General features: G+C 40.3%; 1 long non-coding RNA gene across 1 annotated transcript; it reads left to right on the forward strand.

Annotated features, from left to right (window-relative positions):
• Window positions 1–7,189: 7,189 nt before the first annotated feature.
• Window positions 7,190–12,040, forward strand: LOC109324366. Its single transcript, XR_002104915.1, has 3 exons — window positions 7,190–9,554; window positions 10,594–10,597; window positions 12,030–12,040. It is a non-coding gene; the product is annotated as an uncharacterized LOC109324366 (long non-coding RNA).
• Window positions 12,041–12,756: the final 716 nt, after the last annotated feature.

The raw sequence follows: 12,756 nt of genomic DNA on the forward strand, positions 1-12,756 counted from the left end.
GCTCAGTTCTGGACTATGGCTAAGAGCCTTACCACAACTCAATTTGCCTGCTACACTAAGGACACTTAAAATGGAAACATCTACATGTTAAGACTTGTTAACTTATGCTAAATGCCTCCTGAGCACCTCAAAGTTATACCACTTCAGGCGAGGGTTAACCCTGACCTGTGCTATTTAGCTTGTGTTAATGTAACTTCAGGCTGCTACACAAAGATAAAGGGAATGCCTTGTAGTCCCCCATAATCCCAGCATGCACTGTGCCTTACTCCCCCACCCCCAGCAGGGATAGAGCCCAAGTGTCCAGGCTCCTAGTCATGCCCCTGCTCACTAGCTCTCTAGCGGCAAATCAGAGCAGTGCATGGAAGAAACAGTATTAACCCTTAACATGCAACTGCAGCATGCTCTAACTTTAACACCACTTAGACTAGAGTAAACCTGTGGAATGTTAAGTATGATTTGTAACTTCACCCTAAGAAACAGACCCAGCCCAAGTCTAAAGAGAAAATCCCTATTGGCATTAATTGCAAAACTCCCACAGGCATCAGTGTGGGCCAGAATTTCAACTCGGAGGGTGGGAGGGGAATAAGAAAGATATTTTTTTTTCTCATTTTACAGATGGAAAACTGAGGCACAGAGTAGATAAATGACTTGTCCAAAATTGCAGAGGAACCCTGCAACAAAGCCAAATGCTTTAAATCCCAGTCCAGGGCCTAACCTGCAAGATCAGCATTACCTCACATGAGATCAAGCGATTTCACTGATGTATTTTTCACTTTTTAAAATTTCAGACTTTTTAACTTCTTCACCTGAGCACTGCTCAGTGACTACACCTCTTTCTGTAGCATAACACAGTGTGTTATGCCATTCTATTTTATATTTTTTAGGCTTGTAGTAGGAAAAAGTTAATGTGTCTGGACTGTGAAATAGAAAGTATGCACAGTCTGCAATGGAAGATTTTTTTTCCTTTGGCATAAAGGCTTTCTGTAACACAGCAGAACAGAGCTATTCAAGGTAACACCTGAGTTATCAGAAAACTGCTTTGATTTCCATCACTTCTCTTTGAGCTTTCCTGGAGAAAAATAGCTAAAGTTTCTTCCTGCAGGGAGATCAAGTACCTTAGAGATCAGCTACCCCTTTTGTTTGGTGAGAATCACAGTGACTGCTTATACCCTTGGGCAGATGGCTCATGCTCACTTCCCAGTGCAAACACAGAAATAAAATTAGCTTGTCGTATCTGTCTCTTGTGGGTGTCATTATGTTAACAAACTACATTACTGTGCATGTTAATCTTCCTGAAAGGCTGCATACTGTTCAGCATAGCAGAGGCAACTGATGTTTGTGGCCATTTGGATCAGGTGCATCATTAATGGTATTACAAGAAATATTTTCATGAGTCTTTGAGGGTTCTCCGAGCTACAAATCTCTAGTATATTATTGTAATTAAGGTTAAAATGTGTCTAAATTTCAATAACTGCTGCAGCAGAACTCTTCGCCCTCTTTTGTGAGGCATATCCTGTGTTTCTAAGGCATTTTACATTGGCATTAGGACACTGCCTAGGCTGGCATCCTGGGTGGCCTTCTAACATGCACAGGTGACTTCAATGTAGTTTCCAAAAAAGCAAGCTTCAAACACTTCATATGACTCTGACAGTTATGGATCCCTTGGGAGTGTGCAGGGCTGGGGATGCTAATCACTGAATCTGATAAACAAAATACAAATCCTCTGAACCTGAAGTGAAAACTGGAGATAAAAAGTCACTGCTGTAGATCGGAATTGTAAAAGGTAGGAGGCAGAATTCTTCAAATTTAAGAGGTTGGATTAACCTCTTGCACCCTGATTATGGTCTTACAGAAAGGGCTTCAAGGACCAGCCAAGGACTTCAAGGACCCTCACTCAAGTTTAATACAGTAGTTTTAATGCAGTTATCTTTGTCTAGTTTATTTGTCTTGCAAAGGCTGAATGGGAAGGGCAGAAAGGAATAAGGATACTACATTGGCTTCTCTCAGTCTTCTGTACAACTGAGCGGTTTGACAGGTGAAAAGGGCCTTTGCTCTGAGCTGTCAAAGCTGTTACTGGAGGGTGGAAAGAAGCCTTACAGGATTCTAGTTGACAGGGTCAATCGAAAACCTGCGGTTGCAATACTGGCATTTCCTGTACGCTGTCTCTGCAAAGGCACAGACTGACTTGGAACAAGATGCAGTGCTAGGGGATTTGTTCAGAGTGAGTGCATCAGAAGAATGGTGTGAATGTTTTGTGCACTGATGACAGATCTTGTGTGTCTGGATGAAAGAGATTTACAGGTGCATAGGGGACTGCAGTTAGGGCTGCACTGCCAAGCGCTTTAATATAAATAAGCCTTGTGGCTTTAATGCCTGGTAATTAGCAGTTCCAATGTCCAAGTCTTGTGATCATTCAGTCCTTCCTCCAGCTATGTATTAAACTCAGGAATAGCTGAAGTGGTTGTTACTTTTCCAGTGCATGAAGCTATTCTTTACATGTGGTAAGAGGGCTTTTATTTTAATGAGTACATAGCTGAGGCAGACTTGTATTAACTCAGTCAAAATCAAAGCCTGTCATTATAAGTAAAAAAAAGATCCTAACTAACTAACTCATATTTGATAAACAGACATAGATCTGTATTTTTAGCTCTCATTTAAAACATACCATTAACGTTCACAAGAATTGTTCAGTTCTTCAGGCCAGATGAGTGAAAAATTCTCCTCACTCCCTTTTAATAAAAGGTATAATGATCTGAAAATTACCACTGATTTGTCATGTCATTTATGCAGACGCATGAAATCATACAGCAGAAGACAAACTTGTGCTCAAAAAGATCCTTACAGGGAAACTAGTTATAGATTCAAATATTGCATCCATCTTCCTTTGAAATACTTTCATTGGTGATATTGTTTTTTTCTAGATTCTCAAAGGGGACTCTCCTCATACTGTTGTTTTTACGGGGGAAGGGGAAGTGCTTTATACAAGACAGTGGCTTCCTGAAAAGATGAACATTCTTGGACTCAATGATACATGTGAGGATGGCTTGGGGACACAAATGGCAGGTCCTACTTCATGTTCCCTTGACGTTTTCTGCCCCTGCAGCAGCTCTTCCTTGAACAGTAAGGAGCTCCCACTGCAAAATAGTATAGTATTTCATACACCGGGGTATACTAAATTATGGAGGTGGATATGATGTCATGTAGGAGGTTCATTCTCCACAGAGGCTCACATCCAGTCCCAGACACAAAATCCTCACAGAAGTATTTAGGCTTAATATACATTTATGTTGAAGAATGTAGATGCTATTTTAGTTCTTAAATCTTGCTTTGTGGGAAACCTTTTTGTATTCCACTTACTGTTATGGAAAACAGCTTAAGAGGCTGTCTCAACAATTCTCAAGCAATGAGCATGGGGAGAGATCTGCTACATCTCCTTAAGAGGCAACTAGGGAGTTCTTGAAGTGAGCAGGAAAAGTACTCATACCTTTGTTCAAGAGCCAAAAGTGCTGGGAGTGAACTGGCGGTAGAGTGGTACTGGAGTATATGAGAACAGCATTTTTTCCAGTCTCCCTTTAAAACAGCATGACATGAAAGGTGCAATATACTGGTGGTTTGATTTCCTAATCAATGGGGATCTTAGGCAAAAGATTGCCACCTGCAGACTTCTGATCACCAGACGAGGACATTGTAGTTTTGTTTACAAACTTATGATACCTATTTTGTTTTAAAAAAACGAGTACTGGCTCCCCACTGCTTCATCACTGCTAAACAGAGTTTACTTTGCAAACAGCTTCCCTTTTTCATTGCAGTTGGAAATGTGAGATTTCAATAGACATGAGAGGTACATACACTGGAACTGCTACTAACACATCACCCCAGCCAATTTTTTGTTGCTCAAAAGATTACTAGTATCAGTATAGCAAGACTTTTGTATATCTGGGTATGGAAATTTGTATTTGCTTTAAGTCATCTTTGAAATGTGCAGCCCATAAGTAAAATTATTAAAACTATAGAATTATTTGCATATTATCACCATTAAATGCATCTCTTTATGTCACCTAGGTGACTATGTCATTGTCATGTACTCTTGTACCTTTTCAGTCTGGTATATTGTTATGTTTTCTACAAAGGCTTTCTGTATTGTTGGATTGTATCTAAAGATATGAATGGTAATGCAGTGACTCCGGCACATAGTTTACTGCCTCGATTTCTTTCAAAGTCAAATTGCTTCTTTCCTCCAGCCATTCATCCTCTATAATTATTAGTTATTTAACAGGAGGATATTTTCCTGCCTTCAACATCACTAAATTTAGACCCCTGAAAAAGATGGAGGCTTAAAAACAGTATTTTTCTCCTCTTGTATTCAGGAGAATCATCTCATCTCATTGTGTGCTCTTGGGAGACAAATGGAAACAAACTGAAGGGAATTATATTCAAATACCATGATCCAGAAACTGCCTTTTATGTTACTGGTAGCTCACAAACTGCCTTGAAACATTTTCCTACAAATCTGCAAGCACAGAATTTTAAAAAGAAATAAAAGAAGGCTGCACAAGTGTTGCTTTCCTAAAGCTTTTAGACACCGGGCTGTCAAGGTAGATGAAATACTATATAGTTTAAGAACTATAATGATGTTCCCATAGCTGTCTAGCCCAAACCAAGATTTAAGAATTTACATGATAGCAGGGAATCACGAGTTTCCTTTTGTTAATCTGTGAACTGGGGAACAGAACAAATTCAGCATTTGTTACATTTATAGGGAGCTCTGTATAGTTGTATTTAAAATCTGCAAGCAACCTCCAGTAATTTCCAGACTAATTCACACTGATGAGATACGCAGAATAATGCAAATACCACTTCACAGCCCCTGCCAGCCTCAAACTACTAAATGAAGGTTGGGTGTTATCTCCATTTGACTGATAAGGAGACTGAGACATAGGACTTGAGTAACTTGTCCTAGACTACACAGAGGAAGCAGTATACCCCAGGATCAACTTCTAGCCCCTTGTTGTAAGTCAAACACAATGAAGAGATGGCATGGTAATTTGATGCTGGATAGCTTCATGGGAGATTTGAGCTTTAAAGAAGAATAGAGCATTGTTTTTGGTATGTGTGGAAATTTGATGGCAACGGCAAAATGTTTGAACTGCATGCAGTAAAACATGGCAGGAGCCTGGTGAAGGAATTTGGGCTGGATTTTAGCAATGGGGGTGGAGAGGAGACACTGTAAAATAATTACTTCTTCTATAATCCAATGGGAAGTGACAAAAAGGGCACAACAATCATGAGCCTGAGGAACAGTGGAACATGGTAGAATAAGCAGAACTTACCAGGAGGAGAAAAAGTTTTTCAGTTCCTTTAAATATAGCCACTACTCTCATCTTTCTCTGAGTTAGTCATAGATAATATTCTGATATTGTAGAAACAGAATGAGCCTAGCTCCAGAGCTGAAAAACTCCCCCTGCCATTGGAATGATGTACATTATATAAATCCATTTGCTTCACTTTGCAATTTGCCTTTGCATTTTTAGAAGCTTTTATTTTGTTCTTAACCAGGAAGTGATCCCTCTGGCAGAATCCATGCTTTTATATAGGCTGTTGCACATAACAGTAATTGGTGATGTCTTCTATTGTTCAGGTACTATTATCTTTTATGGATTACATGAAATTAATAGTATGTTACTCATAGAAAGCTTTAAAAAATTCAACATCAAAAGAAACCTCTTTTCTCTTGTCCCTCAGTTTGCCAACCTACAAATTCATTTTTGCTTTTTCCAAAACAAGTCAGTCATTCTCATCTCTGATTAACTGCATATTAGACAAATATGCTGACCTTTTCTAAGGTCAAGGGCTAGAATTTAAAAGTTGCCACCTGAAACCTATCTTGCTGCTATCCCTCCTACCCCACAGTAGCAGTAAAATATTTAGAAGTATCCCAGTTTTCTATATTAACCTTTTATTCCTTCCATGCCTGTATCCTCTCACTCTCTTGAATGCTTGAGTCATTTCAGTATTTGCAATTATTCTAATTAAACACAAGCTGATTATTTATTTCACAAACAAATCTTCATCTCCCTTCACTTACATAAGACTCAAGGGTTTGCTTTGTTTTCTTAAAATGAAAACACTAAGCTCTCTAGAAATTTCTTCCCACTCCATTGTTACCTCAAGTCTCACAATGTCTAATGAGTACCATAAAATACAATTTTCACAGCCAAATTGAAACCTGCAAGATCTGCCCAACACTGAAGTGTGTTGAATTCAATGCATCTGAAAGGTAGTGCTCTATATAATATGCAACACCTATTGTCTGTAGCATTAGGGTTAAATATAAAGCTACCTGGTTTACTAACTGCAGGGCTGAAACACTGAATAAAGACCCTAGATCAATTGAAATATGTACATTATCTCCCACAGAGCAAACCATATAAAAAAAAAAGAAATTCCTGCCTATACTCAGCAGTACAGAAACTACTGCCTGGTTATATTCAAAGCAGAAACTCAAAGCTTATGTTTCCTATGCATATGCATTTATATCCAAAGCTTGCTCCAGCCAACACTCTTCAGAACAGGTTTCAGCTGCCCAGAATCAATTAAACAGTGTTCTTCCCCAGGCCTTTCCTTGGATCTTTAACCTGGAGGTGCCTTCAGTACTGTCAGTGGGGCATGAGAAGGGACTTAGCTTCTCAGGGAAGAGAGGATAAACATTCTTCTACAGTCTGGCATATTATTGTAGGATCTCCCAACACACATTTACACTGGAATACCTATTTGATTTATCTAGCCAGAAATGTAATCAGCTAAACATGTTCAAAAAGAACATGGAACTATGCCTGTGGAATAAAGTATGCTCTCAATACCAAAGTTACTTTTTAACAGTAGAAAGTTCCTCTCTCTTTTCAATGCCCACCAATAGGAAAATAGCTGTGCTTGTAATATATTCCAGATACCTACTGACAGAAGAAAAATAACATCAATTATTGTACATTAAAGCTGATCTTTCCATTTTATAGTTTATAAGAGGAAATAGCAAAAGGAAATGGAGCCAAGTAACAATGAAATAAAATGTATACATGGCAAGTGGGACTAACATGTGCCATAATGCTCACAGACTAAAATGTTCATAATACTGCTACTTAGGGAGGCTACTTTTCAAAATGTTATGAATGCTAAAAAAAAAGGCTCCAAGTGCACTCTACAGGATATGTATGTGAGGAGGAAAAAACATTTGCAAAAATCCCATTAACAAGCAGACTGTCAGGAATATATAACCTTAAAATATAAGTGCCAAATGAAGCAGAGTGGGTAGATCTTCCTGTGACTTGTTTGCTTGGTTCACAAAACTCTGTGGGCCTCTTTCATTATCCTTGCCCAAATGTACACAAATATAAGAATATATATTGATATATGACTTAAAGCAAAACTGTAGAGCTATTGATCTAATTCTATGGAGATGGACTAAGAAAAAGATCATTTAAATAATAATTTAAATAATAATTTAACTAATAATTTAAATACCCACCAAGGAATGGTTGTATTTTATTACAGGGAAAAGGCCATCCATTTTAGGACATCACATGAAACCCAGATTAAAGATTAAAGGCCTAACCCTGAATATACACGTGATCTGTTAAACAAGTCCTAGAACAAAATAGCTGGTCAGTCTGTTCATATGGCATGCTGTTCTGCCTTAGCTGGTAACCATAACTAATCATCTTAACCTTAACCTTGGAGTTTAATTTTCTCAAAAGGGGCTGTCACATACTACCCTGAAAGGGTATTTTTCCTTGTTTCCAACTGAAAAGAAGAATATTATTGACCCAAAAGAGCCCAGTACACCTTTGTCACATTCTTCCTTGGACTGCCAATGATTTAAGGGTGTGGAATTTGCAGTAGGGGGACAAGTCCCAAATTCATGGTTTTCAATCAGGCCAGTAGGATACAGTAGTCATGAACAGCTGCAGTCCTGCATTTGCAAGTGATTTGGAAAGAGAGAAATCAGCCTAGATATGGAGCCCAAAAGGTTTACTTCTGTGTTTAATCTAAATATTGAGACAAGTTCAAACAAATACAGCAATTTCCCATGACAACTGCATAGAGATGAGGCAGACTAGGCAAAGCTGGAATTTAACTGATAGACCCTGGAGGGGAGGCACTATATTCACTTAGCCTCCAGTTACAAGGCCTTAATAAACAAGTCTCTTTGCACAGATCTGGCAAGCCCTGGCATAGGCCCAGTGCTGTATGCAGCAGACAAAAGCTTTCTTGTTCACACAGATATCTCCAACAGCTCTAAAGGTCAAGGTGTACTTATCTAAATAGCACGTCTTTCCATTGTGTACATATTAAAGAGTTCCATTCTTCTAAAGATCTTAACCATTTATGCTGAATCATTAAAATGTAACACTGTAAATCACTCATTTGCACTAACATGGTTATGTATCATGTCTACTTTAATGCATGACATGCCTATTTAATAAATGAGTGGTAGCAGTTCTCACTTTGTTCTTTGCCTCCTTTTCTTTATATCGAAGTCCTGTGTACATGGAAAACATTATTCCATTTCCTTCTTGTACAAGATTTGTTTAGACTAACTGTCCTTTGTTTTCTGTAGCTTCAAACTTTGAGATTGGATTTAGGGAGGGATATTTGTTTTTGAAAATGAAATACATGCTGAATTTAAGGAGAGTGGTGTATACTGATCTCTGTAGCATATTATTCACCATGCAAACACACGTCAGACCTTAAATAATCAAGCATATTTACTCATATAGAAATGTAATGACAGTTTTCAAAGGGCTTGCAGTTACAGATCTTTGTCCTTAAGGCAATGGGGTCTCCACACTGTCTAGAAAATGAGGGATCAAATAATAGGCAACTGACTAATTATTTTCTTCATAGTTCTTTGTGGCAGGACCATTCATGTCCCAGGCAAGCTCAAATATTTATCTATGACTGTATTCAATAGCTTGTTTATTCTTTCACACTTTACCTTGGATTTGGGGTGGTGATAATTTCAAGAGAAAACAGAAATGCTATTGATTTCACATATTGGTCCATGTAAAATCATGCAGTAAGAGTTGGTATTTGCTATATCTGATAATAGTATATTGATGATTGTTGCATTTTTATAGTAAACATATAAGCACCCCTATCCTTTACTATGTGCTATATCTAATATCACTGATTACAATCAGGTGTATTAAGATTTTGATATTCAGCTCTGGATGTGCCAAGCAGCTAGTGGAAAGATAGGAAATGTGCATTGAGTTGAATGAATTTTAAAAAGTGCTGCTAAACTGGCTCAGGAATGATAAAACTCTATTTGCCTTGTAATCCATCTTCATGGCTAAGTATCCTCATAGCATGATGCACCACATACAAGTCAGAGGCAAACACATGGTAGGAGGGGAGTGTAGTTTGATTTTCTAATACACACCAAGCCATAGTATCTTGAATTGCAATGCTAGCAATTGTGGAGGGGTATCCATGGTCTTCTGGCACCAAACAGAACTGAGTCCCTCTAGGAATTGATCTGTAGTGTATTGTGGGATGTTACTTCCATGGCACCAATGAAAGTGATTTTGGCCTATTTTCTCATGCAGCCTGCTGAGTAAGAATCACAGGTTTGTTGAATGAGCTTTTCCTGGACACAAGTAAACTATTTGGGATATAGGACAGTGGGTCAGAGAGTTATTGGAACTCTTTCAGGAATTACAGAAACATGAAGGTGCATTGGATACACATGGTACAAAGGGAGTGTACAAGATAGATATGAAAGACATGCTGAATTCAGTGATCACTGCCCTGTCTTAATGTGTACTCAAGTGTTTCCAAAGCAGAAGAACTAACAGAATTTGGTGGAATCATATTGTATACTTTTTGCGGATGTGAGGTATCCAATACTAGTTCTAGAACTTCTTCATTATTAGACAGCAGATCTTCATGGGCCTGTATGAGGAGTTAACCCCAACCCAACCATGCCACAGTATATGGTTGGAGTCTATACAGAGGCAGGCTGCTATTGCTCTCTGAAAACTAACTACCCCTGACTTTTACAGATCCATGGCAATGTTCACAAGCCACTTTTGTGTTCACAACCACCTATCATGCTTCTGGAGCTGGAAGCCTGTAATGCTGTTATGAAAACCATTTATCTACAGGCTGCTAGCATCAGCAAGGAGCCTGAAAAACTACCTGGATTTCTAAAAACAGAGGCTCCTACAGATGTGCAGGGAGCCTGCTCCAACTTGCTGGAAATCCAGTGTCAGTGCAGATTCCAGTGCATGGAAATTGACATGCTCCAGCAGCCTTCCACGTCACATGTATCAGCATCCCCATGCTGAAAAAATGGTGGTGGGGCACTTTGAAATAAAACAATTTGGATGAGCTTCAGTTCAAAGCACCCCACCACCATTTTTTCAGTGCAGGGACGCTGATACGCATGCTGCGCTGGCGCTTTTAATTAGCACAGCTTGCTAATTAAATTGCCCAGCACTTCATTCCAAACCACATGTAAAAATGCCCAGGGTCTTCAAATTGTTTTAGGCCAACATATGTGTCCATTATTTGCCTTCCTGAAGGAACCAGGAGATGTGTTAGCTGCTAAGGGTTCTGCTTCCTTGTTCTGCAGGACCATTGGGATACAATCATGAATAGCACTGAGGAAAGCATTAGCAACGCCTACACACGAGGCTGTAAGGAAATCTACCACCTACCACTGACATACAGGAACAAGCTGGGGTTTTATTTTTTTCCAACAGCAATGCCAAAAGTTGGGAGTGTGTGTCCCCCATGAGTTTAGGGATACCATCTATCCCTGCTTGCCACAATACGTGAAAAGAAAAACCTAAGATTGGTACAGCTGGACTTGCTGATTTCACTAGTAAACAATATAAAACAAAGTGGCCGCTAAACATGAGCAAAAACAAACAACAAACATACAAACAAAGCCAAGCAGCTTTAATAGTAGCCATAGTTTTTGCCTATAGTCCCCCTATTGTTTTTTCTTCTTTTCCCACATCTTTTTGTACATATGGTAGTTGGACATGGTTACTGAGCAAGAAACAAATGTCTCTCTTACCTTCTTATCTCACAGTTGCTAGACCTCTCCAAGTCCCAGGGAACACTGACAATTCTATCTCCTAATAGAGCAGTGGGGGAGGAAGGGGCTTGCAGAACTCCTCAGACCTAATTAAGCACTTGCAACAGGCCTTCCGTAGCAAAGGGCATGTGTGCCTGTGTTGAAACCATTACCAAGACCTACTTCTAAACAGAAAACTGCAGGGACCTGCCGGAACTCTTCAGAATCATAGGCCTGCAAAGTAGGGCTGTACGAAGCTTAGGGTGCTGATTCATTTGGAGAAGATTCAGCTCAATTCGGCAGCCAAATCTCCAAATCCAAATTGAATTGGGAGACTAATAAAAAGGTCCAAATTGATTCCAAGCGCTCTGAATTGATTCAGAAAAAATTCAGAAAGCTTTGGAGAGATTCAGAGACTTGGGCAGTCCCCACTTGCTGCCACAGTGAGCTGGACCCAGACTCCATGCTGGTAAGTGGGGAGGAGGCTGGCAGAGGGGACCATGGGAGGAATGCTGCCAGGCCCCATCCCCTGCTGCTCCCCCATCCCCTCTGAGCACCCCTCCAACCCCCGCCTGCTCTCCCAGCCCTGTCAATGACTGCCCTGCCCGGCCCCAGCATCCCAGCTCTTTAAAAGAAAAAAAAGCCCCACACTCACCAGCTTCTGCCAGTGTGGGGAAGGCAATCCCCACTGCCCCCCACTGCCCCACACTGCATGGGAGCCTCTGTCACAAGCCCCCATCTCTCGCCCACTCTCCCAGCCCTGTCAATAGCTGCCCCATCCAGCCTCAGCTCCCAGTTCTTTAAAAAAAAAAAACAAGAAAAAAAGCCCTGCACTCACTGGCTGCTGCAATGGCTGCTGTCAGGGCTTCTGGGGGCTCACTGCAGAGCCCCCCGTGCAGTGTGGGACAGTGGGGATTGCCCCTCCTGCCTTGCAGGAGCCAGACAGTGCAGGGCTTTTTCTTTCTTCTTCTTCTTTTTTTTAAGAGCCAGGATGCTGGGGCTGGGTGGGACAGTCATTAACAGGCCTGGAAGAGTGGGTGGGGGGTGGGGACTGTTTGATTCAGTGATCTGGACGATTCAGTGGTGGCCAAATCTCCGAATCAGATTCAGCCAGTCGATCTGAGATAGTGATTCAAATTACCAGATTGAATCACTGTCCCCTGAATTGGCCAAATCCGAATCTGAAGTGAATACTAGCTGCTTTGCTCAGGCCTACTGCAAAGAGACTTAGAGCTTCTCAGATATGGTGTTTGTACCATTCAGCACTCCATGAGTTCCTTGTCTTTGTCTCATTCCCAAGATCTCCGATTCCATGCATCTCTTCAAGTCAGTCTGCTCCCATTCATCCTATGCCACCAATAACACCCAGAAGCTGGCATCTCTTTTTTGCATCTCTGTGACAATGTAATTTGTGGAAGGGGCAGTGTAAGTGAATTGGCTGGCCCCTTGGCTCCCAACATACCTATAAAAGATGAGAAAAAGTGTCTATTTAGATTTTTATTATCAGAAATGTAATATATTAATTCAACACACATGCTTTCCTTGTACCAAGGGCATAGTTTATACCTTTTTTGATTTACCATTTTCCTCCCATTAGTGATCTTGGCTGTCTGGAGGTTACAGGTGAACATTTAGTGAGACAACAGCTGATTCTACCTCCCTGCCCCCTTCTT

The sequence above is a fragment of the Crocodylus porosus genome, unplaced genomic scaffold (genome assembly GCF_001723895.1).
Source record: "Crocodylus porosus isolate Cpor-Errol unplaced genomic scaffold, CroPor_comp1, whole genome shotgun sequence".
NCBI lineage: Eukaryota > Metazoa > Chordata > Crocodylia > Crocodylidae > Crocodylus > Crocodylus porosus.